General features: G+C 46.8%; 1 protein-coding gene across 6 annotated transcripts in view; it reads right to left on the bottom strand.

Annotated features, from left to right (window-relative positions):
* Window positions 1-24,845, bottom strand: part of rab11fip3 (RAB11 family interacting protein 3 (class II)) — a 61,086-nt gene that overhangs the window by 33,771 nt on the left and 2,470 nt on the right. The gene's annotated exons all lie outside the window — the stretch shown is intronic.

The raw sequence follows: 24,845 nt of genomic DNA on the forward strand, positions 1-24,845 counted from the left end.
TTCCTTGTGGAACTCATGCATGCCTGCAAGCACAGCACTGACTCACTCCACAGATGGGGATTTCATGAGCTGTGCATTATCGCTGCTGAAGTCTAGATGTTTCTATTGGAGACAGTATAGGACCATCACAGGTCGGCCATTTTGTAGAAACTATCGAGAAACGTTCACCACAAACCAACCAGCAGCCATTGCACCCTGCAACTCACAACTGGCAGCCCACAGAAGCTCAGCAGGTGTGAGCCTGGTTAGTACCTGGATGGGAGACCTCCTGGGCGCTCAACCTGCGGTCTGTGTGGGTCCTAATGCCCCAGTATAGTGATGGGGACACTTTACTATAAACAGGTGCCGTCCTTCAGAAGAGATGTAAAACCAAGGTCCTGATTCTCTGTGGTCATTAACAAATCCCAGGGCGTTCTGGCCAAATTTCCCATTGGCCTTTCCCAATCATGGCCTCCTAATAATCACCATCTATGAAATGGTTTCATTACCCTGTTCTCTCCCCCCTGATAGCTCATGAGTGAGGAGCGTTCAGGCGCACTATGGCTGCCATCACATCACCCAGGTGGGGCTGCACACTGGTGGTGGTGGAGGGATTCCCCATTACCTGTAAAGCTCTTTGAGTGGAGTTTCCAGAAAAACGCTATATAAGTGTAAGCAATTGTTAAACCATTGTCTGAACTGTATCTTTGGTACACCAATGACAACTGACTTGAGCTGGGAAAGATGCTAGACCTGAAGCAGTTCATTGGATCAGGAGAAAATTTCTACCCAGCTTTGGAATATACATGGAGCAATTCAAGGGTATTTTTTAAAAAACTAAACCAATTAAATAGGCACTGTTTTGAAATTTGGTTTTACTTGTAACACTTCTGTGAAAGACCACAAGAGTATCCATCACAAACAGAAAGGAAGTTTCATACAACAAAACATGACAACACGATTCCTCCGACAACCACCAACAAAAAAAATCACAGGGGATCTGGAAAATTCAGCAGTAAGACCCAGCTACAGAAAACTATTAAAACTATATTATATCAAAGACAGCATCTGGTCTCCTGTGAGATTTGTCCTTCTGGGAAGCTTCTAAAAGTCTTTTCCTTCTAATAGATCAGGTCATTCTACCAGATATATTCCAGCACAGAGATAAGATGCCCTAAATCAAACACCCACCAGCTCTTCACACACACATCTAAAGCAATACTTAGACTGAAACAAAGGCACAATTCTAACAGCTTGCTGGAACATTCAGAAAGCATCTGGACTAATAACCACAACATCCCAGTGGCGATAACCACGCTGCTGACGTCACCGAGCGAGGAGTCAGTCAAGGCTGTGGAACAAATGACTCCTGCAAGCAGAGGCAATGAGAGCTCATCTTCAACCTTCAGCTCCGGAACACCTGGGAACGGACACCTTGTTCTGGCACTTCATGCACAGTCACCGATCTGAACAACAAGGCTCCCCCGTGTCTCTCTAACCAGCGCAAGGAGTACTTTTCCCCCCCTGTGTTGCAGTTCAACCCTCCTCTGCCCCCGAGACGTTTGTTCACGGGGAAAGAGCTAGGGTAAGGAAGAAGCCATTAAAAGATAGACCTTTGTCAGAAACGAGTCACTGATTTGTGTCCATGTACTTACAAGTCTGTGGTGGCTGTTTACAGCCTCTTACTGTAGTCCAGTAACTAAGAGAAATAGCTGTCTGGGTATCGACTATGAGCTGGTGATTTGCAGGGTTGCTAAAGAGTGGCCCTCTGTTCATCTGTTACCCACCCCACGCGAGACTCTCAGAAATCCCTGCTGGTGCTCTATCAACCAAACACAAGCCCGTCTCCAGCCCCGCTGTCTTGGCCGTCTGTGCCAGCAGTCTGTTTGGACCTTGTTGCAGTAGAGGATGGTTACTGTCCAGCCCTGTAGAGGCAGCACTTCAGGTGGAACGACTGACTGCTCTTGCTGTGGAGCACGTATTGATAGAGGGAGCTGGATAAGTGAAAAGGTACTGCAAAGAAAGAATCAACTGAAACTCTGGAAGTAAAGTGAGACAATTAAATTAAATTTGTTCTTCCATATCCAAGAGCTGGATCACAAAGGTATCCAGGTGATTGCCCTCAATCCTTCTCCAGAAAGATCCGAAAAGGCAGGCATTAAACTGGCATGTTTTGACACAAAAACGCATGGCTCTCTCCAGAGAACCCCTCCACCACACACAAACACACCTTCCATATCGTGAACTAGATGCTATCCAATACCTATCAAATGCTTCTCACATGACACCTCACGGATATCAGCTACTTGGTAGCCTAGTAACCATCTGTGGCGTAACCTAGCAACAGGTGAAGTATCCAGGGAAACAACCACTGAAAAGAATTTAGGCTGCAAATGTCTTAAGTGCTAGCAAAGGATACAGAACTGCTGCCTTTGAAGACAAAAGAGCTACAAGGAAAAGCTCTAATAGGAATACGGCCATACATACCTACTGGAAGATGTGCACCCAAGCTAAAATAAATCAATGGAGTGGATGTACATTCAAGCACTACCAGAGAGCTCTTAATTCCTAGTAAGTGTTGCAGCAACCCGGGACCCTGGACATCTTAGGAGTACATACAGTATACAGGCACCAAGAGGTACTTTAGAGGGAGGCCTAGCCATCTGGAATGAAGCTATCCAGCACTTCATGGGGAGCAGAGAGAGAAAACCCACACAGACACGGGCGAGAGCACTGAACTTCTAAACAGAAGATACACCTGGTCGAACTGAACCAGAGACCCAAGGGCTGTGAGGCTGCAGTTTTAAATGCCAGCCCCCGTGCAACACAATCACACAGTCCACCTTTTTCACAAACTTGGAGGAGTTCACTGTTGCAGATCTAAGAGGCACTGAACCATGCTTTTTCTCTCCCGGAGAACCTGGTTTTACGAACCATCAGAAAGACTGTTTGCTTGGCTTAAAAGAATTTACGGCACTCTCCTACTGTACATCCTGACACCCCACACCGCGAGAGGCCCAGTCCAGCAGATTTTAAAAGTAACCATTAAATCATCAAATTCTGAATACTTCTGAATGCTTTTAACTTCCACCTAAGTCATTTAGCAATCATTTAGAACAAAAATTGGCAGCTATCAAGGACTGAAGTCACCTTAAAAACTGAACCCATTTCATGCAAAATTGCTCAATAACATTTTCATCTTCCAAGATGAGTAATTTAGGGTAACTTGTATAAATTCCTGGATTGGAGTTCTACAGGACCAGGTATGCGGATTTCTGCTTTATAGGAGGAACATCCACTGTTACATAAACCTCCCTACAATGTTCCGAGAGAGACAATGCATAGTTATGGATTATTCATGAACAGGGCTTTCAGGATTCTTTCAGGTAAAGGGGAACTGCATGGCTGTTTTTCAAGGTTATGATGAATCGACAATAACGAGTGCATTTCCAACCACAACGAAAGTAGCAAGGACACAGTAACGTGTACAACCTTCAATTTACATCATAAAAGACAATGTTCCAATGGGTGCATCTGCATATTGCCAACATTGTCCGCAACAGAACTCCCAGAGACACGAGAGCAGCCCTATTAATCTCTGGAACAACTTTAAACCAAGCAAATGTTGCTAATATACCCATTTAAAATATTTTAATGAAAATGACACCATGTGTAATGTTTTTTAGATACTTTAAGTACTGCAAAAAAGAGCAACCTGCCAGCCAACTTAAATACACTCATCCATTTTCAAGTTTGACAAAAGTGCTCTATAATTTATACTGGTGGTTATTTTATGGTAAATCACATCAAATACTTATATTTTTGGGAGACGAGCTGTCGCCTGAATGGCTGATTTGAATGAGTGCAATTGAACTCAACATGTTGACTGAGACGGTTTTGCCAACAAATAATACATTTCTGGGGTGAAGTTTCGGCTGCACAAACTGTACGTGTTTGATTGCGCTCAGTGAAACTCACTGAGAAACGTATGGATGGGACCAACATCATGTTTCGCCTTTGTAAAAAGGAAACAGTTTAGACTTTCTGCTGATCCAATCCCATTTGAATGCAACCTCTATGTCCTGAACAGCCAAATGCTCAACAGCGAGGCATTGTTTAAAATACGTATGCAAGCTCAAAAAGACAAAAAACGTATTTACATTGTTAGAAGGGCAGCTTTCTCCTTTGCTTACAGCAACTAGCAAGCAGGAAGGGATGTTTTATGTCACAATCCGTGCCAACTCTCACTCTTGCCCGTGGCAAGACCAGCAGTATCTCGCATGAAAGCAACAACATGGACCGTACAGTACTTTCACAAAGTTCAGGATGTTGCACTTAATTCTAAATGTGTAAACTTTTGCTATACTATCAATTAATTAATTTTGGTATTGAGATTGAATACCCGGTCTGAGAAATTGGGAATTTATTTAACATAAAATCAGGTTGAGCGACTAGAACCCTTTGTATCAAGCCAGACAAATCTCTTACTACGTACAGGGAGCTAATTAGAGACCTGACCACTTATGGTAAGGATAATGACCTTGTTCTTAATGTTTTTAAGACAAAAGAATTGATCTTGGATTTCAGGAAAAACGTCAATCCCCACCAATCAGTTTACACCAATGGTACTGAAATTGAACAGGTTGACTCCAAGTTTCTTGGCCTACATGCTCCCAATACGCTGAGCTGGGCAGAGAATACTAGTGCGATTGTGAAGAAAGCCCAGCAGCATCTGTACTTTCTGAGGTGCCTAAAGAGGAGTGGGATCCATAAAAAAAAAAAGGACTGGTTAGTTCCTACAATGGTCCAATGAGTATTTTGACTGGAGGCATTACAGTGTGGTTCGGCAGTGCTGCCCAGAAGGACAGACACATCCCCCAGAGAGTGATTAGAGCAGGTGAACACTTTATGGGAACAGAACTTCCTAAGTTGGGGAATCTCGATACAGCCCGCTGCAGGAGCAAGGCTCTCAAAGACCCACTCCACCCTAACCATAGTCTGTTTACCTGGCGAGACGCTAAACATAACCTTCGGTGTCTCAGGCCAGAGAGCATTAAGACCCAAAGGAACAGGGTTCTGAACAGTTTCTTCTCAAGGACAGTGCACCCGTTTGCCAAGGACATGCAGACCAGCATAACATATAGGAGGCCCATATCCACCCCAGCTCCGTAGGCACAATGTCTTTTATCATGTGTAACTCAGGAGCCATTCTGCTTATGTGAATTTTTTGCGTAGTAGTGTGTACAGGTTGTTTTTAGTCTTTTTACAGTTTGTGTATATAGTGTCCTGCCCATAATATGTGTGTTTATCTTTTGTTTTTGTTTTCTGACGGAGAAATGGTGTAAGATTTCCAATGCACTGTTCGTGCAAATGGCAATCAGGGTTCTTGATCTGTATCAGTTACACACACCAACAGCCTAAGTGCTTAGTCCACATGAGCCAGTCAGCTATAGATTACGGCCACTAAGTTAGCAGCTGAACTTCTCTACAGCAGTTCTGTGGCCATTCAGGGATGAAGGGGATTTGGGTATAAGCAACTCAAATAACAGCTCACGTGAAAGGCTTGGTGCTGACCATGGGCTTTGATGGAATTGGAAGGCAAAGGAAAAAGGATTCTGGTTAGAGTCTCAACTAAAAGCTAGACTAGTGTCATCTGTGGCTACATCAGACATCAGATTGTAGTAAATGAGGTGCTGAGTTACCATAAACAGGAAGAGATCTCAGAGCCAACTAGCCTTGCTATGGAACTGCTTTTCCTACCGAACAGCAGGCTTGTTAAGTGTACTTAATATCAGCCAGCCCAGATTCTTGCAATGCATCCAACTGGACCTGAAGGCTGGAGAAAATCAGCGCTTAATATCCCTCCGCCAAGTCCCGCTAATGTACAGAACGGGCCTTCTTAACAGGAAATGAACTTTGTTGATATATATACACAATACATACACATGCGCTGCAGAGAAGAGTCTCAAAATTCCTAACCAGTGTGAAGGCACTTCACCAGCAGCCACATCACCCTGCAACTCACCACTGGCAGCCCACTGAAGCTCAGCAGGTGCGAGGTGTTAGTGGGGCCAGTAGGGGGCGCTCACCCCGCGGTCTGTGTGGGTTCAAATGCCCCAGTATAATGACGAGGACACTATGCTGTAAAAAGGCGCTGTCCTTCGGATGAGGAGTAAAACCAAAGTCCTGACTCTCTGTGGTCATTAAAAATCCCAGGGCGTTTCTTGAAAAGAGAAGGAGTCCTGGCCAAATTTCCCTATGGCCTTTACCAGTCGTGGCCTCCTAACAATCCTCCAGCTCTGTCCTCCTCCACACGGAGAGCTGGTGTGTGGGGAGTGTACTGGTGCACTATGGCTGCCGTCACATCATCCAGGTGGGGCCGCACACTGGTGGTGGTGGAGGGGAGTCCCCATGACCTGTAACTACTTTGAGTGGAGTGTCCAGAAAAGTGCTAGTGTAAGGAATTATCTGCATAAGGCAGACACCTGCAAGTTGGGATTGTGTGATATTTCAAGCTAGTACAAAAACGTTCTAGAAAAGTATGCTAACTCGCCAACTTAAATACAAATCCGTTTCAAAACCCATATCTCCGGGAAAAAAGAAACATTCCTACAAAAAAAAGCAGTATGTGGAATTTTTAAATACCTCTCCGCTCTGAAAACGGCCATCTGCATAATCCACGAAATAGGATTACGTGAATGTGCGCCGCTATCTGCCAATATTTCTTGCCGTAGAAGGAGCCAGTTATCAAAGTAAGCAGGAAGGCATTTCGACCGGAGGTTTTGCATCTATAATGAAGGGAGGTGAAGACCACACCAAGGCCACTGCTGCAACACAAGTGGTTACAGGAAACGTTTGTGCATCAACTGCTCTGCCAGAGTGAGCTCTCGGCTGCGAGGCAAACCGTTCTCCAGACAGCACCAGCGCTGACACACTGCTGACCCCCAACCTCCTAACCCACGCAGATCTTTAAATAACACGCAGCAATTATGCAACACCTTTAACAATAATATTTGCACACAAGTTTAAAAAAAAAAAAAAACATGGTTTCAGAAGCACTACATGAATCAGCTTTCTTTGAATCACCGTCCAGGGAGCAATGTTGCAAGAAAGAAGATAAACAGCGTCTCAAGGGAAGGAGCTGTTTCTTTTTCCCCTCGAGTGAAAGAGGAGAAGCAGATCCCAGAACTGACGATTGCAAAAACAGACAATGAGAAGGACTACTGGGTATGGTCCATTAAAAGTCACTTATACTCTGAGGATCCAGATGCCCAAATGAGCTATCAATACCACTGCAGAATGAGTTCCACAGCTGGGGGAGAGCAGGTGTGACCCGGGATGTGTCAAAAAGGGCACTGAGCCAGAACATGCTTTGGGTAGAGGAATCAGCTGAGGAGTCTTTGAGTTAGAGGTCCAACAACAAGTAACACACTACGTTCCAGTAGGATTGGAGACCAGATGTCTGTAGGCCATGTTATAAGCCAGTTGTGACTATTTCACCTCATGGTAAAGCACAATTGGCTGAGCTGAGAGAACACGTCTGGGTCTGCCTGCTTTGGCCTCAGTGAGGGATGCATCACTATCTCATGTCAGGTGCTGGTGGGGGGGGCTCACAACATACCACATGAAGAACAGCTCAATCTGACTGCCGCAGTGTCTCTGGAGGGCGAGCAGGAGTCACTTTTAGAGAGTTACACCTGAAATGGCTGCCAGGGCCAAACTGAGGGGTTACATAATAAAAGGCGATTTCAAATTTTAAATCAGCTTACGTTTTAAACAAAATACATGGGGACACTGAATTAAAACAGGCAGTACCAGTGAGGACGCACTGTATGGTCTGGCAGGAGAATAAGCAGTTGATGTTTTAGAGACTAGCAGCCCAAACTGTATGAGGCCTCTGGAGTTAAAATTTCACATCCTCAATTTAAGAGTCCGTTCTTTGATCAAAACCATTTTTGGCAGCTCTGTGAACCAGGAATGGCTGAGCGATGAACAGGGAAAGTACAGTTCAGCCACGTTTCTGAAACCTCTGACACAATGAGACTGTTATTCACGGGCTGTGGTGGCCGAGGTCATTTGGTCGCAGAGAGGAGGCTGTGGGTTTATTGGCACAATATCCTCGCTGTGGCAGCAACAGTACACTACAGTGACCGTGAAACGGTCACGCTTATAGGCGGGCAGCGAGTTCTGACAGATTCCCAGTGGGGGTGGGAGGCATACAGTAAACACAGGAGCCGAAACTGCCGTCAGCAGGTGTGATTCAGCAAACAACCTACCGGAGGCTCCCCAAAACAGGCTTTTCAGGCCGGATAAATATTTGTATGGACACAGCTAAACAAAAATGAACTGAAATATGAGGTCCTGCACAGCTACGCTAGATCTGCTATTCAACCTATTCAAGCAAGTGTGATCTGCTTACAGGAGCTGTGTGTGTGAGAGAAGTGCAGGCAGTTACACAAGAGACAAGGTAATGTAACAGCATAACACTGCCGCCTCCCCTACAGCACTTAGCTGACAGTTCAGAAGAGAAGCAGTATTGGCGTCTTTTTTTTTTGCAAACCAACGAATCTTTTTACAGGCAGCTTTTCTGAGCATGAAAATTCAGGATCGTCACGCTCCTGCTCGTGCAATCTCTTAAACTTCATCCGTGCTGCAACGCAAGCTAGAAATTCAATTTTCTGAACACCTACTGTTTATTTTTCAGACCAATATACAGGTTCACAGTTCTCAAGCTAACCTTAATGGCGTTTCCTGTTTTTATAAGCACTGCAAGGCCAGCTGTGCACACAAGGGTGGGAGAACGTTTTGTACAATGCCACGAACGTTTATTTTCTGAGGACTTAGTTTTAAATTCAACCAAGAAAGGAACTATTCATCTCTTTCAGTTACCAATGTATCCTGTCTCATCTGATCAGTATTCGCCCGTTCAGTGCCCGGTAGGTACCATCTTCCATAAGCGCTGGTAGAGGAAGGCAGCACTGATTTTCACATTGTGTTTAAGGTTCTCTGCATGCATTACACATTTGCTTGAAATCAGCACTCTTCCTGCAAAATCATCCATTAATTATACAGTTAAATATTCTGCAAATCCTTCAAATCGCCTTATAGCTTCTTCTGACACTGTAATTGGGACAAGCACTTCAAAAGCTTCATAAAACACAGTGAATGGCTATGCAGAGCCTGCAGCTTCCCAGATGCACAGTAGATTCTCAAATGGGAAAGCTTCAACTTAAACCATATCCTGAGTGCCTTTTAAGTCCAAAGAAAATGGCTACTGTCTTTAAGTGATGGGCACTAAGGGTGTAGTGATGGATTGTGGATCAAGAAATATCAATGTTCTTTAGTGCCGTTACAATACCACAACAGAGCTGTGCACTGAGATACATTTCAGTGTCACAATATTAACTCATCACATAGCAGTGTGGCGAATGAGACTACAGTCCATCATTTATTGCATGCATTGATACCGCACTGATATGGATATGCTATTTTCAGAATTTTTTTAAACACACGAGGGGTTCATAAAACCTACTGCAGATAGTTCAGAATCTTTTTCCAGCACTTAAAACCCCACTTCATAAAAATATGTCATCAACAGCAACTAACTTGTCCCCTGCAATCCTAAAATTCCCCTAAGCATCATCATATAAATCAGCAAGCATCAGAGAATCAATTACAGCCTTGCTGCATATTATGAGACCTGGAGTGATGAGCCGTTTGCATCTGACCGCTTTGTCACCGACATCTTAACACCATTACACCTCAACGCCTTCTTCCAAGAAGACGGGTCTTAACATTTTTGAATACAGAAAATGAAAGCAGAAAACGATTCTTGTAAACGAGGTCAGATTTTATAATGCGCTATTACGGCTTTTAAAACATAAATAGAAAGTCTAATTTAGCTGGGGGACAAAACGGAACAGGATCCTCAAAAAATGGCACTAAATCGGTTCTTCTTCTGGGATTAGGGCAGCCTTCAGCCTCTCCCACGGATATACAGTACCTCAAGCTGAAAAGAATAGAAACTGCAGCCAAGGTCAGGGTTTCCAGATGCCTGTCTGGTTATTAAGAGCCATTCTAACAGATGGAACCAATGTCATTAAAGCACTGGCTGGCAGATTACCACAGGTCTAGATAACAGAGGGCATCTTACCCAGATGACGGCTACTACTTGAAGCCTGCTGTTAGGCAGGGTCTCGGGGTGAGCAGCTGAAATCGAGTATGAATCTCTTTTTGATGAAAGGAATTCTGCATAAATATCCAAAGTAAATCAAACACACCTTACGAAAGTACTTTAAATATGCCGGGCTGATCCAGCAAGAGGGTTCTGATAAGCTGTAGCGCAAGAACAGCAGAAAGCCCTGCCGCAGCTAGTGACAGAAAGGTCAGCCTCCTGGCCAAATCATTTTGGATCTTCTCGCATCCCACCACAGGCGCACATCCACGCAGGGCAGGAAGAGAGCAGCCAACCTGGTGCCACAGAAAACCATCTGTCGCTCCAGGTCTGAAGAGGAACGCACTTGAAAGGCTAGTGGATTACCCCCCGCTGAACCAAGATCACTGCGTTTTAACTCTCTGGAGCAGTTTTATTGGGATTTTGTGTAGTATAACAGTTTCCAATGGGTTATAAATCAAAACATGAGTTTTATACTTTAAGTACCTTGATATGAAAGCTTCTGAACCCCCCCCGAGATGGAATTCAAAACGTTCCCTGCCAAAGGGATGAAAGGACTGCATTTTGACACGTTTATGATTCTAGGGAACAAAAGCTAAGCAGCGAAGGTCTGCCATCTTTCACCAGAATCCAAATTCAGCCAAGAAGCGGCACAGTGGAGGGGCCGATCAGAGGGAGGAGAAACGGGCAGCGCTTACAGGCTCGCTCACCAGATACACTTTCTTTTTTTTTTAAACAAAGCGGAATGCCTTCAAAATCAAACTTCAACCGGCACCCCGCTCCACACCAACCTGCTTCTCCCTGTGAAGCTCGGCCTGAATAAACCCCCGTCAGTGCTCACCACGGCCACCGCAGAGCACATGCGTGACTGCCTCCTCACAGACTCCCATTGTGCTGCTCTGGCAGCGGGGCTGCTACACACACAGCCCCCGCTGGCTCCGCGGGGTGGGCGACGTTGTTCGTGACACGCCACCGCCGGTCCCATTCGGCTTACTGGAGACGGCAGAAAAACAAACGCCACCGCCTGGAGAGCGCAACTCCGGTCTGTAGAGACTGTAAGAGCCGTTAATGAAGGAGCCAGAGCACAACTTGGTAAGGGCCCCCTGCCTGGAAAGCAGAAGTCTGTCACTGCTCCAGTTTGTTTCCCAGCACGCGTTGAAGGAAAAACTGGGTAACCGCAGAAGAGATGAAACTCTTGTTTCCTGCGCCTAAAAGCTGGGAATCGCCGGTTTACCCCACAATGATAACAGGTGTTTTCCCCCCAAGCTCGAACAACTTCAACCCACTAGAAAAATCAGAAGAGGCAAAAACTCCCAGATCTCACAGTCGCCTACGAAAGAGGCCGGTGTCCCACATGAAGGGAAGTTCATGTGAATCTGTTTCATGAGAATGACATTTTATTTCTTCTGGTGAATATCGGGTTGAAGATTCTGCTCTGATAAGCAAACACTTCACATTTTCGGTACAGACAAACAAGACTTCAGACATTGCGGAGCTGCTCATAGTAAGGAAAAGGCCGCTGAAGTATGTCAGACTGATGGGCATTCAACCAGATGGGCAGAAAATACATTTCTGATCCCATGTAATTTATATGAAACACCTTATTGACACCGTCTGCACATTTGACCCGTTTACGACAAAAGAAAACTTTGCAGACCCCACCAATATTTTTCCAGGTGCTCAGTAAATCTGAAGTGCAAATGAGGTGGCGGGTCTTAACTGGAAAGGGTTAAGAAAGCAAGTCTGCAGAGACGAGGGACATTCCAGTAGGGTTCACCGACACGCTTCAAACGAGCCGGAGCAGAGGGGGGCCGGATAAAGAGCTGCTGAACTGGCATTTCTTCCAAATCCGCCAAGCTCAACACCACTATGGGCGGAGCGGTGGCTCTGTGGCTAAGGATCTGCGCCTGTGACTGGAAGGTTGCCGGTTCAAATCCCGCGGCCGGCAGAGGAATCCTACTCCGTTGGGCCCCTGAGCAAGGCCCTTAACCCCAACTGCTCCAGGGGCGCCTTACAATGGCAGACCCTGCGCTCTGACCCCAAGCTTCTCTCCCAGTCTGTGTCTCCATGGAGAAAAGCTGGGGTATGCGAAAAGACGAATTCCTAATGCAAGAAATTGTATAGGGCTAATAAAGAAACATTAACATTAAACATTAAAAACATTATAGCAAAGCCCCACACTGACTGCGGTCAGGAATATTTGATTCCTTTCCACAAAGCTTGGATTGGAACCCCTATCGCTGCGACCTGGAAGGCTTGCACAATGCGCAACGCACAGCCAGTTGCAACGGAGCAGCTCTTCCTGCTGCGTGATGTTCCTACCCTGACGAAGAGGGATGCCTACCACTGCTGCAATCCACGAGGGGAATGCCTCTAGAATCCTCCAAATGCTCGCTGCAGCACATTCAAGGACTATTTTTTAACAGTTTCTGGACTTGCAACAGGAACTCGCAACACTCCCTCAGCTTTTTAGTCAGTCATAGAGGCATAGATCTTGCCCTTTGCAGAACGCAAGAGACAGCACAGAAACAGGAGTTGGTCAAACGGAAGGGCAGGTGTCAACCGTCTAATGCAAGAGCGAGCAACTTGAGGAGTTGGCTGCTCTTCTCGCCCAATCTCAACACAGCGCCCCACCACTGCAAAGCCAACGTGTGAACGCAACCCCTGACCCTCAACACGAGAATGTGTGACAGTGGGTCCCTCAGGGCCGTCTGCTTATGCCCAAGGCCAACGCATATTACCGATCACCTGTGTGAGAGGATCTCAAGAGAATCGAGCACCTGCGGGATGAGTCTGAAGCCGGCCGATGTCAACCTCGGCTGCTACCGCATACCCACAGGTGACACGAGCAGAGGCACTTTGCCGTGGGCCGCGCTCAACACGTCTGGCAGGCCGGCAATGGCAGACAATAACTTGTTGGTACAGACGAAGTGTTCATAGCCAAAACTGGACTAAACGTAATCTTATCTCAGTGGTTTCACAGATGCTACTTGCCATTAATCCTTGCATTATCTAACGTGAATGTGGGTCACCCAGTCTAGGACTACACCGCGCTGGTCTTAGGGGCAGCGTTTAATCTTCTCATCTTGAAATCTGACGGGTCATTTTGAGAAGGAGAGCCCAGAGCGGGGGAAGGCAGCAGGGCTGCAGGCAGTGGGCTCTGTTACTGCTCACCTCTCACAAAGTTATTCCCGAATCCTCCTTAAGTTGTGATGCTGGGAAGTATCAAAGAAAACAAACCCAAACCTATTAAAACGTGCTGATCGGCGGATCATTTGGTTTTTTCGGGGAGTTTTTCTCATTCGAGGTTCAGAAATGACCATTTTACGCCAATCTGTCGACCGGCTCCTGCTGCACAGAAAGCCAGGCTCAGTGCTGTGAGCCCTGGACTAGCAGGTAACATGAAGTAACAGTCAAGCCATGCAAAGCAGGTGCAGTGAAAGCAGACGGACCTGAACAGCCAGCCGGTTCACACAAACTCAAGATCACCCTGCTCTTCTGTTCCGGTCACACCTCTACTCCACTGAATCCGGCCTTTGGCAGTATTAAAGCCTTGCACCCCTTCCCTGCTTATAAATGACCTGTGTTCTTTTAACAGGCCGATAGACGGCACTTATTTATAAACTAAAAGAATGAATTCATCTCTGCTGCCCTGCAAGAGACTGCGGCTCAGTCCAGGGTGTACCCCGCTTTGCGCCTGTTGCTTGCTGGGACAGACTCGGTCCCCCACGACCCTGAACTGGATAAAGTCATTAGAAAATGGATGTGTGGATGAATCTTCACTGGATCCAATGACCTCTGTGTAACACTTTGTTGCAGTTCCACATTTAACTCATTTACAGTTGCTTAATTTGTAAAGCTTTGTATACAATATAAGCCACCCATTCAAAACAGCACTTGCTAAGTTATTAAGACCTACAATCTTTTCTCTTTGTAATGCCTCTACAATGCCTTAGGTCTGACTGGAAAAGAATCACGCCCGCACTTAGCACAGGGCTGCCAAATCCTGCTCGCCAGATCACTTTCCTGCCCTAGCGTCGGCCACAAGGAGCAGACTGCATAGCTGTGTTTCCACTGGAACTTGTAGGAATTTAGCTTTCAAAGCTTCAATATGTTTTGGCAGCTCCTCGAGCTTAAAGGTATCACAGCCTTCAACACAGCAAGCTTCCAAGAGCTGCTCAAGGCTGACCACATCCTGCTACTGGATTTCAATGAACGAACAGAATATCCCTTCTGCCAAAGCCGACCAGAATTCCCTCTCCGATGGAATGATTCCAGTGCAGGCACCTTTAACGCACTCAATCTAATCTACCCGAAATGTAATACTGGACGGAGATATGCAAACAGCAACAGAGTAACTTATGCTGTTATACATTAGGATAATTTAATCATATGCCCTTGGCTATCTCAAAGGTAAACCTGCTGTGCTGGCCAGAGAGAAAAACAGTTAATGTTTAAGTTTTCTGATTATTCATTCACCCAGAGTGTGGTAAACAAACCCAAGAGGTCACTCTCTCCCCCACTGAAGTGAGGCAGTGCGATATGCAAGTCTGTGGAAACACACTTGCCCCACACAAAGACCTGTTAGGCAACTGCCTCTGGATAATGTTCGTGTTTGTGACACAATGACATCGGGGTTTCAAACTGCAACAGAGCTGCCCTCCGCCCTGCAAATTCAGGCCTGTCTCCTGTAAGTCCACCACCGCTACTTCTCCCTCCCAGCCAGCTGTCAGCCAGAACACTTTTCCGACACTGCTGCTGTGTACTTTTCACATAAAGGAGAAGAAAAGAAACATTCACACAAGTCTGACAGTTTCGCTCTGAACGATCAAATTTCTAAAGGAGAAGTAGAACATTAACAGGCATTCTTTCACTGAAACGTCACAAAACAGGACTCAGTTCTTTTAACCCTTAAAAACGACAAAAGTCTAAGAGGAAAATGTGGGGAAACGTGATCTGATCCCCCCTATGTCGCAAGTCGTACGTACAACCATGCTGACCGAAAGATTTCTGATTCTCAACAAGGTGTTCTACTGCTAACTGCCACAATAAAGGCGAGTCAAGGTCAGGCCAAAAGGCCCGGTTCATAAACTTCATTCCAGACGAGGTCAAGCCTGGCGCTGAAAGCAAACTGTTCATCCGCACCATGGTGGCGTTGTGCATCACGAATTGGTATGAACATGAAACTGCAAAGCTCCATAGCTAGTACATTATCCGGGCAGCAGTGTTAAGAGTAAGTTGCAGGTTCAAATCCCATGTGGAGCACAGCTGTTGTACAGTAATTCACTCAGATTGCGGTCATAATCTGCTGTGTAAATGAGTAGTCTCTATGCTGTCATTGTAACACAATGACAGCATAGAGACTGTCATTGTGTTACAACACAAGGAAAAGTTCATTCCTGGTTAAAGAGTGGCTTAAAAAATATCGAGACTACGTATTCCCCGTCAGTACCAAAAACGTTCCAAATCACCGAAGATCTCGTGGTACTCTGTAGCACTGGCGTCACCTCGGGAACCAGTTATAAATGACCCAGAAGATTTCAAAACTAGTCCAGCTCATGCAGACAATGATCACAGACCCAAGTCAGAAAAAAATTGGACTAAACCAAACGAAATCTTAACGCCTTTTTATTCACCCTCCCCAGGCCTGCAGTCTAAAACACAGGTCTGCCACCGAGCCACATTCCTGCAGTGAATGGAGGGACGTTTATAAAAATGGATCTGTGACGTGAGAAGGAGCAGAAACCTTAAAAATGTGTGTTCAGCAAGTAACCAGGCTAGTCCCTTAACTTACAGCTCAGTTAAACTGAGAGCCAGAACCTACTGCTTTCTGGCGCTAAGGAGAGGCAGACCCCTAGTCTGTACCCTTGTCTCAGGTACTGGTACTGTACTTCGCTGCCTGGTTTATTCTCCCTGAACAACGCCAATAGAGCTCCCAGCAGCACAGCATTCAACGGGGGAAACCTGAGGCCGCCGGCGAGGCCAGTGGGAGGGCGCGAGACCGAAAACCTGCTCGAAACAACCAAGGGCCTTCCATGCCACAGCAAAATATCAAGTCACTCAGGTGAGATTTCTCACAACGCGCGCACGCCCACCACCCCAGCGCTTTCGGGTCCCTCCCTCTCCCCGGCGGTGAGCACGACGCGGCCCGGCCCGTCCCCTCTGTCCGCCCGGAGCCGGCCGCACGGCTCCCCTCTCGGTACTCGGCTCGCTGGCGGGCTTCAAGCCCTTCTCCGTGGCTCCCCGAGCAAGGGATTGCGGGAGCAGCCAGCTCACAGCAGATTCCTGGTTTTAAACGAACGGCCTTGTCAGATCGTCACGAGGCACATTCCCACACGGCGACTCCCGGACCGCAGGGGTGAGGGAGGAGGACAGCTGCCCGGAGGCACACTGCTGTGCTGCTGGCAGCAGGAGGCGGACTTACAACACAAGGAAAAGTTCATTACTTACAGAATAATAATAATAATAATAATAATAATAATAATAATAATTGCTTACACTTATATAGCGCTTTTCTGGACACTCCACTCAAAGGGCTTTACAGGTAATGGGGATCCCCTCCACCACCACCAGTGTGCAGCCCCACCTGGATGATGCGACGGCAGCCATAGTGCACCAGTACACTCCCCACACACCAGCTCTCAGTGGGGAGGAGAACAGAGTGATGAAGCCAGTTCAGAGAGGGGGATTATTAGGAGGCCATGATTGGTAAGGGCCAACGGGAAATTGGCCAGGACACCGGGGTTACACCCCTACTCTTTTCGAGAAACGCCCTGGGATTTTTAATGACCACAGAGAGTCAGGACCTCGGTTTTACGTCTCATCCGAAGGACGGCGCCTGTTTTACAGTATAGTGTCCCCGTCACTATACTGGGGCATTAGGACCCACATGGACCGCAGGGTGAACGCCCCCTGCTGGCCCCACTAACACCTCTTCCAGCAGCAACCTTAGTTTTTCCCAGGAGGTCTCCCATCCAGGTACTGACCAGGCTCACACCTGCTGACCTTCAGTGGGTTGCCAGTTGTGAGTTGCAGGGTGATATGGCTGCTAGAATGCCCTCGCTTTGGAGACCAGGATCTGCCTGCTATTCTGGAGTCGGCGAAGCAGGCCTGCTTTCACCAGCTACAACCCCCAAGCAGGACAGCGAGCTTGCCCTACCCCAGACCGGCCGGCTTAACGCAGCCAAAACAATTCAAGCCGTTAGCGGCAACCTGCCATCATCCCTGAAATCCGAGGTGCAGAACTTCTGATGCGGCTCGCTTCTGAACAGGAGAGAATGGGGGGCTAGGCTACTTTTTTGGTCGCTTCTGGCGAGGATGACTGCATAAAATAAAGACTTCAAGATCTGGCGCAATCTGGTCAAAATAAATCACACGTGGGGGGGGGGGGGCGGCACCAGATTTTATTAAATGCGTGCCCAGGATATGCTCCTGTGACCCTATTTTGGATCAAGCGGGTAGCAGATAGATGGGATTTTATTAAACATTTTAACTAATATTCAGTTGGGAAGTGCGACTAATTCCAGCCCCACCATGGCCCCGCCTCACATTGAGGACAGCGGTTGAAAATGAAATGATCTCGCTACCCTTGCGGTTCTGCGAGGAGAATGGTGGGTGGGGAGTACTTCAATGAAGGGCCCAGGGCCAGCTGCACATAAATCTCAATACCACACCTAACATTTGATTAAAAAAAAGAGAAAATAGGAAACACATGTGCTTTTTACACTATCCCCTCGAAAGATCTCACTCTAAAATCTACAGTCTGACTGAAAGCTGTTTGTTTCACCAGACAGTCTCTCAAAAGTTTTCAATTACGGAGACCTGGTTTTGAATTCAGTTTCGATCCCAACTTGCTTTTTTTGGGTTGGGGAATTCCAGGACCAGCGCAGGGACAGTGGAGATGGTCCACGTTTTCTTCCAGAGTGTGCCGGGAGCCAGCTGCGCTTCAGAACCGGGCTGGCCCACGGACACTGAAGCTAGCCACAGTGGTCCGCGTTACCACAGAACGCCAACTCACCCACCCGACAACAGAGGCGCTATTCAGTACACACGGTGCCGGTTGGCTACAGAACCAAGAGTCAAACCAGTGATGCCTGGATCTCAGAGCTCAGTCTGCATCCCAGACACACGACTTCCGTTCTGGTGCCTTCGGTTGCACCCATGTGCGTACACCACACATCTGGATCAAATATGGCACAGCTGGGTCTCTGGGGCTCGGGACACAGGTGTTCAATTCTCCACCGCGTGAAGAGTTTTGGGAGTTACGGGACGTTCTTTTATTAAAATAGAAAGGTGCCTCATCAGACTACATAGCACCCCTCACTGAGGGCAGGATCAAGGCAAAACAGCCATCAAACCAGGCAGGGAGGATTTGCTTTCTTTTCTGTCCTGCTGCAGTGACACACAGCCCTGCTCTTCTCAGACAATGGGGCAGACGGGCCGGGTGAATGGGTGGTCAGCTGGCAGGACTGTCCCTCGTTCGGGGGGGACACTGCAGCCACCACACCACCTCAGGCTGGTGCGTGCTGGGGCCCCCTCCTCCCTGAAAAGGGGGGGAGGATTCGGTGGAAAATGGTTTAGTGATCTCTCTGGAATCCGTACGAGCCCATAACCCTCTTTGCCCTCTTGTCCAAGGTAGACAGGAGAGATCCACCTGTCTGTCCCTGGTCATTAGCATCTACACGCAACTCAGATTATGGAAAAACCACCAAGTGTACAAACAGAATTAATCCAATTCACTACCAAGTAAACAGAGCATTCGATTCAATCCGGATGCTAGCGTGCTTGCATGAAAAACAAAATCTGCTCTGGCCACATTAATCTGAGTCCGAGTCCTTGAGGACCTATGGATCTGAATCAAATTCGCTGCTCCACCCCGGACATCTGTGGGGCTGTGGGCTGGTGATCAGTTTTGCAGTGTAAATATCCGTTTCTCTGTGCTGTATCATAAAACCCTTGGGCATCCCTAGATATGACGAAAGAACAGAAACACGACCGACAAGTTGGGTTTGTCAAAGGATCATAAATCTATTTTGGAACACTGTTAAATCTCAAGCATGTACATCAGCATCAATAAATTCTCTCCTTTATTATGTCACTATTAACCAAAGTAAAATGCTGCTCACAATGAAAGTCCTCAATAAAATGCTGATCATGAGTAAACATTGACCAGTATACAACTAACACATTAACTGTAACGAAATCTATCATATCTAATGCACAAGTTCCTTATTGCTTGTCTCCAATTTCAATAGATTAGAATATCTAGTTCAAGATGCCCACAGAGACCTTACATTTTTCCCCCCAACAACCCATAATTAAGCCATGTACAATTCTCGCCGTTCACCAGCAAGAAAAGACTGTTAAAATAGGCAGATGTAAATTAACCCTTCATTTTGAAAAGGATCAGAGTGGTGAGATGAATCCCCTGAAATTCTCCACTTTCTAGGTGCAGTACGATGCACAGACTTAACTAGTTTGGCTTTTCGGCTCTGCAATTTGAAAGGATTAGTCGCTTTTCGAATCGCGCATTACTCCTATAATTAAGTCTCAAACAGGATAATGGATAAATCTGATAACCCTGACATTTAAATCACTGTAGTTATTACTTAGTGTATGACTGGTTACAGTTAAGGCAGTTATTAGCAGTTTCTGTCCAATTCATCTTGCTTCACGAGACAGGAGTGGGTTTTCGGCTTAGTAATATAGTGTCCTATGGCTGTCAAGGACACTGAATAAATATCACCAAAGAAACTGATTAGCAGAAGTCACAAAACTCCAATTATTGTAGCCAGCATGTATTAGTGTAAAGAGGAGCATAAGGTAAGTTATAAAAGGAGAGAGCAGCTCACATGATATAGTAAATTTTGGATAAGCTGTGGGGCAGGCCTGAAGGTTAAAAACGTGTCACGTAGGGACACTGTGTCCAGAAGGCTTGATGAGGATACAATTAAGTGGCTGAAAAAATCATTTTTTCAGGGGTTTGTCCATTGTTGTGCCTTTTGGAAACTGCTGGGTTTCTATTATTGCCACTGTTCACATCTAAAAGTCGACTTTCTTTTGACCTGTTCAGAAAAAGGAGCACTTCCAGCTCATTTAATTATAACATCACTTTATTAACCCTTTACAATTTCTTGCATTAGGAATTTGTCCTTTTGCAGACCCCAGCTTGCTCTCCATGAGCCACACAGACAGGGAGAGAGGCTTGGGGTCAGAGCACAGGGTCAGCTATTGTACAGCACCCCTGGAGCAGCTGGGGTTAAGGGTCTTGCTCGGGGGCCCAACGGAGTAGGAGTCCTCTGCCGGCCGTGGAATTTGAACCGGCAACCTTTAGGCCACAGGCACAGATCCTTAGCCACAGAGCCACCGCTCCGCTCAGTAAATTATACCTTTACTTCAAAAAAAAAAGAGTGGATGAAAAAAGTTCAGTTTTAATCCTATAGGAAAATTTCAAGAAGGGGAAAAAAATAATCTAGCAGGCTGTGCAGTTTGATCCACATTTCTCATCTCAAAGCGCTGCTCTCGTGCTGTGCCAGGGGAGGATGAAACCACGGAGGTTTTAGGGCTGTACCCTTAGGAAACGGCCTAACCCGAGAGGCAAGGCAAACCACAAAAGAGCACAGAGGGCAGCCTTTCCGAAACTACGCCAGCCCTGTTTCAGTGAAACTCATCACAGCTGATGGTTCTGAGGTCCTGCACGCAACCTCCCTGGCCAAGGTTAGAAACCAGGTGTGACTTTCACTCTGGGCACTGAGGCATAACGCAAAACTGAAGATCAGAAAATCGGTCTTGGCCACAGGATCCCATCCCACCAGTACAAATATCTGCACAGAAAGGTCACTAGCTGGAGGCCAGTTCTGGGATCTAACTACGCCCTGAGCAGGCGCATCTTCCTGTCCGCAGATGTCCCTTAATTCCAAAACCTCCAGCCCAGCTGTTACACCCCCCCTTAAAAAGATCCTTGCAGTTTCCTTGCCAACCCCTGAGCTGCAGATCAGCGGTTATTAAAAAAAATCACATACGATTTGCTCTCCCACCCCAGCCCGTGTTTCCAGGAGAGTAGAAGCCCATCAGGGAAGGGTCCTTGCTGGAGTGTGGGTCCAGCTTCACCATCCAGGCGTCACCTATCAGTGGACACCTGGTCAGTGTCCTGCGACACGTTAGGAGAAGGGTCTCCTGAAGGCAGGGCCATTCCAGTCCCTCAGTCCCCCCGGGCGAGGTCACGGGTTTCTCAGCGCCAGATCGAGAAGTGATTTTTTTCCCCCCATTTACATCATATTTGCAACTATGAGCGCAAACATTCGCGGACACACGGAACTCAGGTTTCAGGAAGGAATGATTCCCAAGACTGAGAAACGGTTCTTCCTGAAGCCTGAATTCAACATTCCCTACAGCACAGAAAGATACCATTTATTTGGTAGAGGTAACTTCTGAAAGTCGTCTAAGGTGCTAATCTGATGTAAATTTCTCCACTATTTACAGGTACTTATACACACCTGGTAACATAACGCAGCATAAATGAAACCACAATTGGATAAACTGCAACTGATGGTCTTCAAACTAACAGCATGTCAGGGACTACGGGGTGTGTGATTAAAGGCTAATTAGAAGCTTATCTAGGCTAAAAAGCAATAGAAGTGTCAGCCTAAAAGTGTCAAAACTACTAAGTATTCTTGTACAGACTACTTCCAAAAAGGTCTAACCTACATTAGCCATTGTTAAGTTAGCAAATACATTTCTGATTTCTACAAACGCAGTAGGTACCCGTGGGCCCACACTGAAATTTCAAAGAGAAAACGGCTAAACCTTTTTATTTGTATTTAAAGAATTGGCATAGGGATTTAAAGTTCCTTTTTGCAATCGTGTTTACACCAATGTGCCTTAGGGAACCCTTTCCCCAGGCAGAACACCTGAATTTTAACTTGATTTTCATTTACACCACTCTGGGAGAAAAAAAAAAGTCTGTGGGCCAAGAGCCAGATTTTGAACTTTGAATCATGTTTATCCCTGTGAATGAAACACAAAACCGACGTGTGGGGAAAACAGAGCACTGGAAAAGCATGAACGGCATTTGAAGAAAAACATCATTCACATAATTGTGCGGACCTGACAGAAAATAAACCGGCTGGGAAGGAAGTTAAAGCACACAGCCCACTGAGTTTAGACGGAAATGGTGAGGAAAATCCAAACACGACACACCCCGTAACTAAACACAGAAAGGGCCCCGTCTCACAGGAGCTTTTCCTTCAGGGATCAGAGCACAGGGTGGGGCTGCCAGAGGGTACACCTCACTGAGCCCCCCTCCTCCGGGCGCACTCACAACATGGCAGAGCACCTACAGCACAAGCCACCCCCACGGACCCCAAAGCACGGCCATCTTTTATTGTGCTCGCTCACGACTTTTAGGATCCTCACTCTCAACCCGTCCAGTCCCCAATCCCGACTGCAGAGCCCTCCGGGGACGAAAAGGAAAGAACGACTTCCCCGCAGCCAGCGCGCGCGTTACGACGCTTCCAGATCGCCGATCGTCCCAGCCAGCGGAACGGCAGTGACAACGCTTTGCCTAGAAAACGCCAGGGCGGCGAGTCCTTCAGCAGAAACGGCGAACCGCACACCGCAGGACACAAGTGGAGACTACACGGATCGTGGATTTAAAAAACGAAAACAGGAGGCGCGCCATCCCATAAAGGATTATGGGAACATCAAACAAGCTGTCCAGCCATGTGGACATGTGTTAGCCAGCAGCCATATCACCCTGCAACTCCCGCTTGGCAGCCCACTGGAGCTCAGCAGGTGTGAGCCTGGCCAGTACCTGGATGGGAGACCTCCTGGGAAAAACTAAGGTTGCTGCTGGAAGAGGTGTTAGTGGGGCCAGCAGGGGGCGCTCACCCTGCGGCTCATGTGGGTCCTAATGCCCCAGTGTAGTGACAGGGACACTATACTGTAAACAGGCGCCATCCTTCGGATGAGCCGTAAAACCGAGGTCCTGACTCTCTGCGGTCATTAAAAATCCCAGGGTGTTTCTCGAAAAGAGTAGGGGTGTAACCCCGGCGTCCTGGCCAAATTTCCCATCGGCCTTTATCAATCATGGCCTCCTAACGATCCCTCTCTATAAATTGGCTTCATTACTCTGCTCTCCTCCCCACTGATCGCTGATGTGTGGTGAACGTTCTGGTGCACTATGGCTGCCGTCGCATCATCCAGGTGGGGCTGCACACTGGTGGTGGTGGAGGAGAGTCCCCATTACCTGTAAAGGGCTTTGAGTGGAGTGTCCAGAAAAGCGCTACATAAGTATAAGCAATTATTATTATTATTATTATGTGGCTGAAGCCAAACACTTCAGCTGGATAAGATCTGTGAATCAATTAGCTACTAATAAATGGTCTCCCTTTGTTTCTGATTGTTCCATAGCAATCTGAAACTGGGGAAGACGACTATCCAGGGCGCACATCCAAGGTGGCAATCGTGCTCATCTCACTAATTTAGTTGCCAATAGCTGATTTAACCAAGGAACTCCTAAAGCTGTTTCTATATTACAGCTAATTTACAGCAAGTGTTAAACACCCAAACAGAGCACGCAAGGGGGCCTAGAGGAAACTCCCTTGTGCTTTATCGTTCCTTACAACAACGGTAATGAACACTTCACCTCTCAGAGGAGAAGGTCTCTCAGTAGGGATACCATAACAGCTCCCCCCGGTGCCACTTATGTTGACAAGTACCCAGTACATAACAAAGGCCAATACTGCTAAATACACACTGCTGGAAAACATACCAAGCGATTAGGATATTTAATCCAAAGGAGACTTTAATCACAAGCCGCAGCCCCACACTTGTTGACCGAAAATGAGCGTCTGCCAAGTGAGCTCAGCCCTTTTCAAAAAGTATTTAACCTACATGCTGTAGGGGGAATTTCAAAGACCGTCAGTTCCTTCCAGGAAGGTCCAGTACGAAACGCCCGGCCACTTCCAGCGCAAGGCGCACGCGTCTGCCACGGCACTGGGCCGAAGCCTCCAGTCACCACAGAAGGCTGCGAGATATTTTTAACGACAGCTCAACCTGCTGTTTTTTCACTGCTCGGCCCTCTCGGGGGGGAATTACTGTCATTTTCACGGAAAAACGCAGAACTGGAAGAGAGATTTTAGACGTAAAAAAAAGAAATAGTGGGATGTCTCAAACTGCACGAAACTCAAGGCTTCGAGATTAAGGGAGGTCGTTACTTTTTTTGATCCTCTTGGAGAAAAAGGTGTAGGTTCCAGGTGAAAAAGGAAAATTGATTTGTGTGAAAGGGTTTAATACCCCACAAATTCAGCCTTTGTATCTTCAATACAACTGACTCTTCGAAACTCAGACATACAGTACTGCACTACAGCATCCCAGCAGTCAAACTGACTTTATTGGTTTAAGTATGGTAAACGTAAAGTCAATGACGTTTGCTACCTCACTTCTCTTTGACAACCCTGTTACGGAACACCGTAATCTTGTTTCAGAACAAAGGGAGTTTATCTGAAACCATACACAGGATTCCCTGCACTCCAGTGTCTTAAATGGTTCCACTGTGCAGGAGCACCAAGAGAGATCCATCTCTACCCCCACTTGAACAACTCATCTCCCATTAAAAAAAAAAAATCTGATAGCACGATCTCGGTCATTCCAGTGCAGGATGCACATGGCCCAAGCCGAAACCTGTAGGCAG

The sequence above is a fragment of the Lepisosteus oculatus genome, chromosome 19, assembly GCF_040954835.1.
Source record: "Lepisosteus oculatus isolate fLepOcu1 chromosome 19, fLepOcu1.hap2, whole genome shotgun sequence".
Taxonomy (NCBI): domain Eukaryota; kingdom Metazoa; phylum Chordata; class Actinopteri; order Semionotiformes; family Lepisosteidae; genus Lepisosteus; species Lepisosteus oculatus.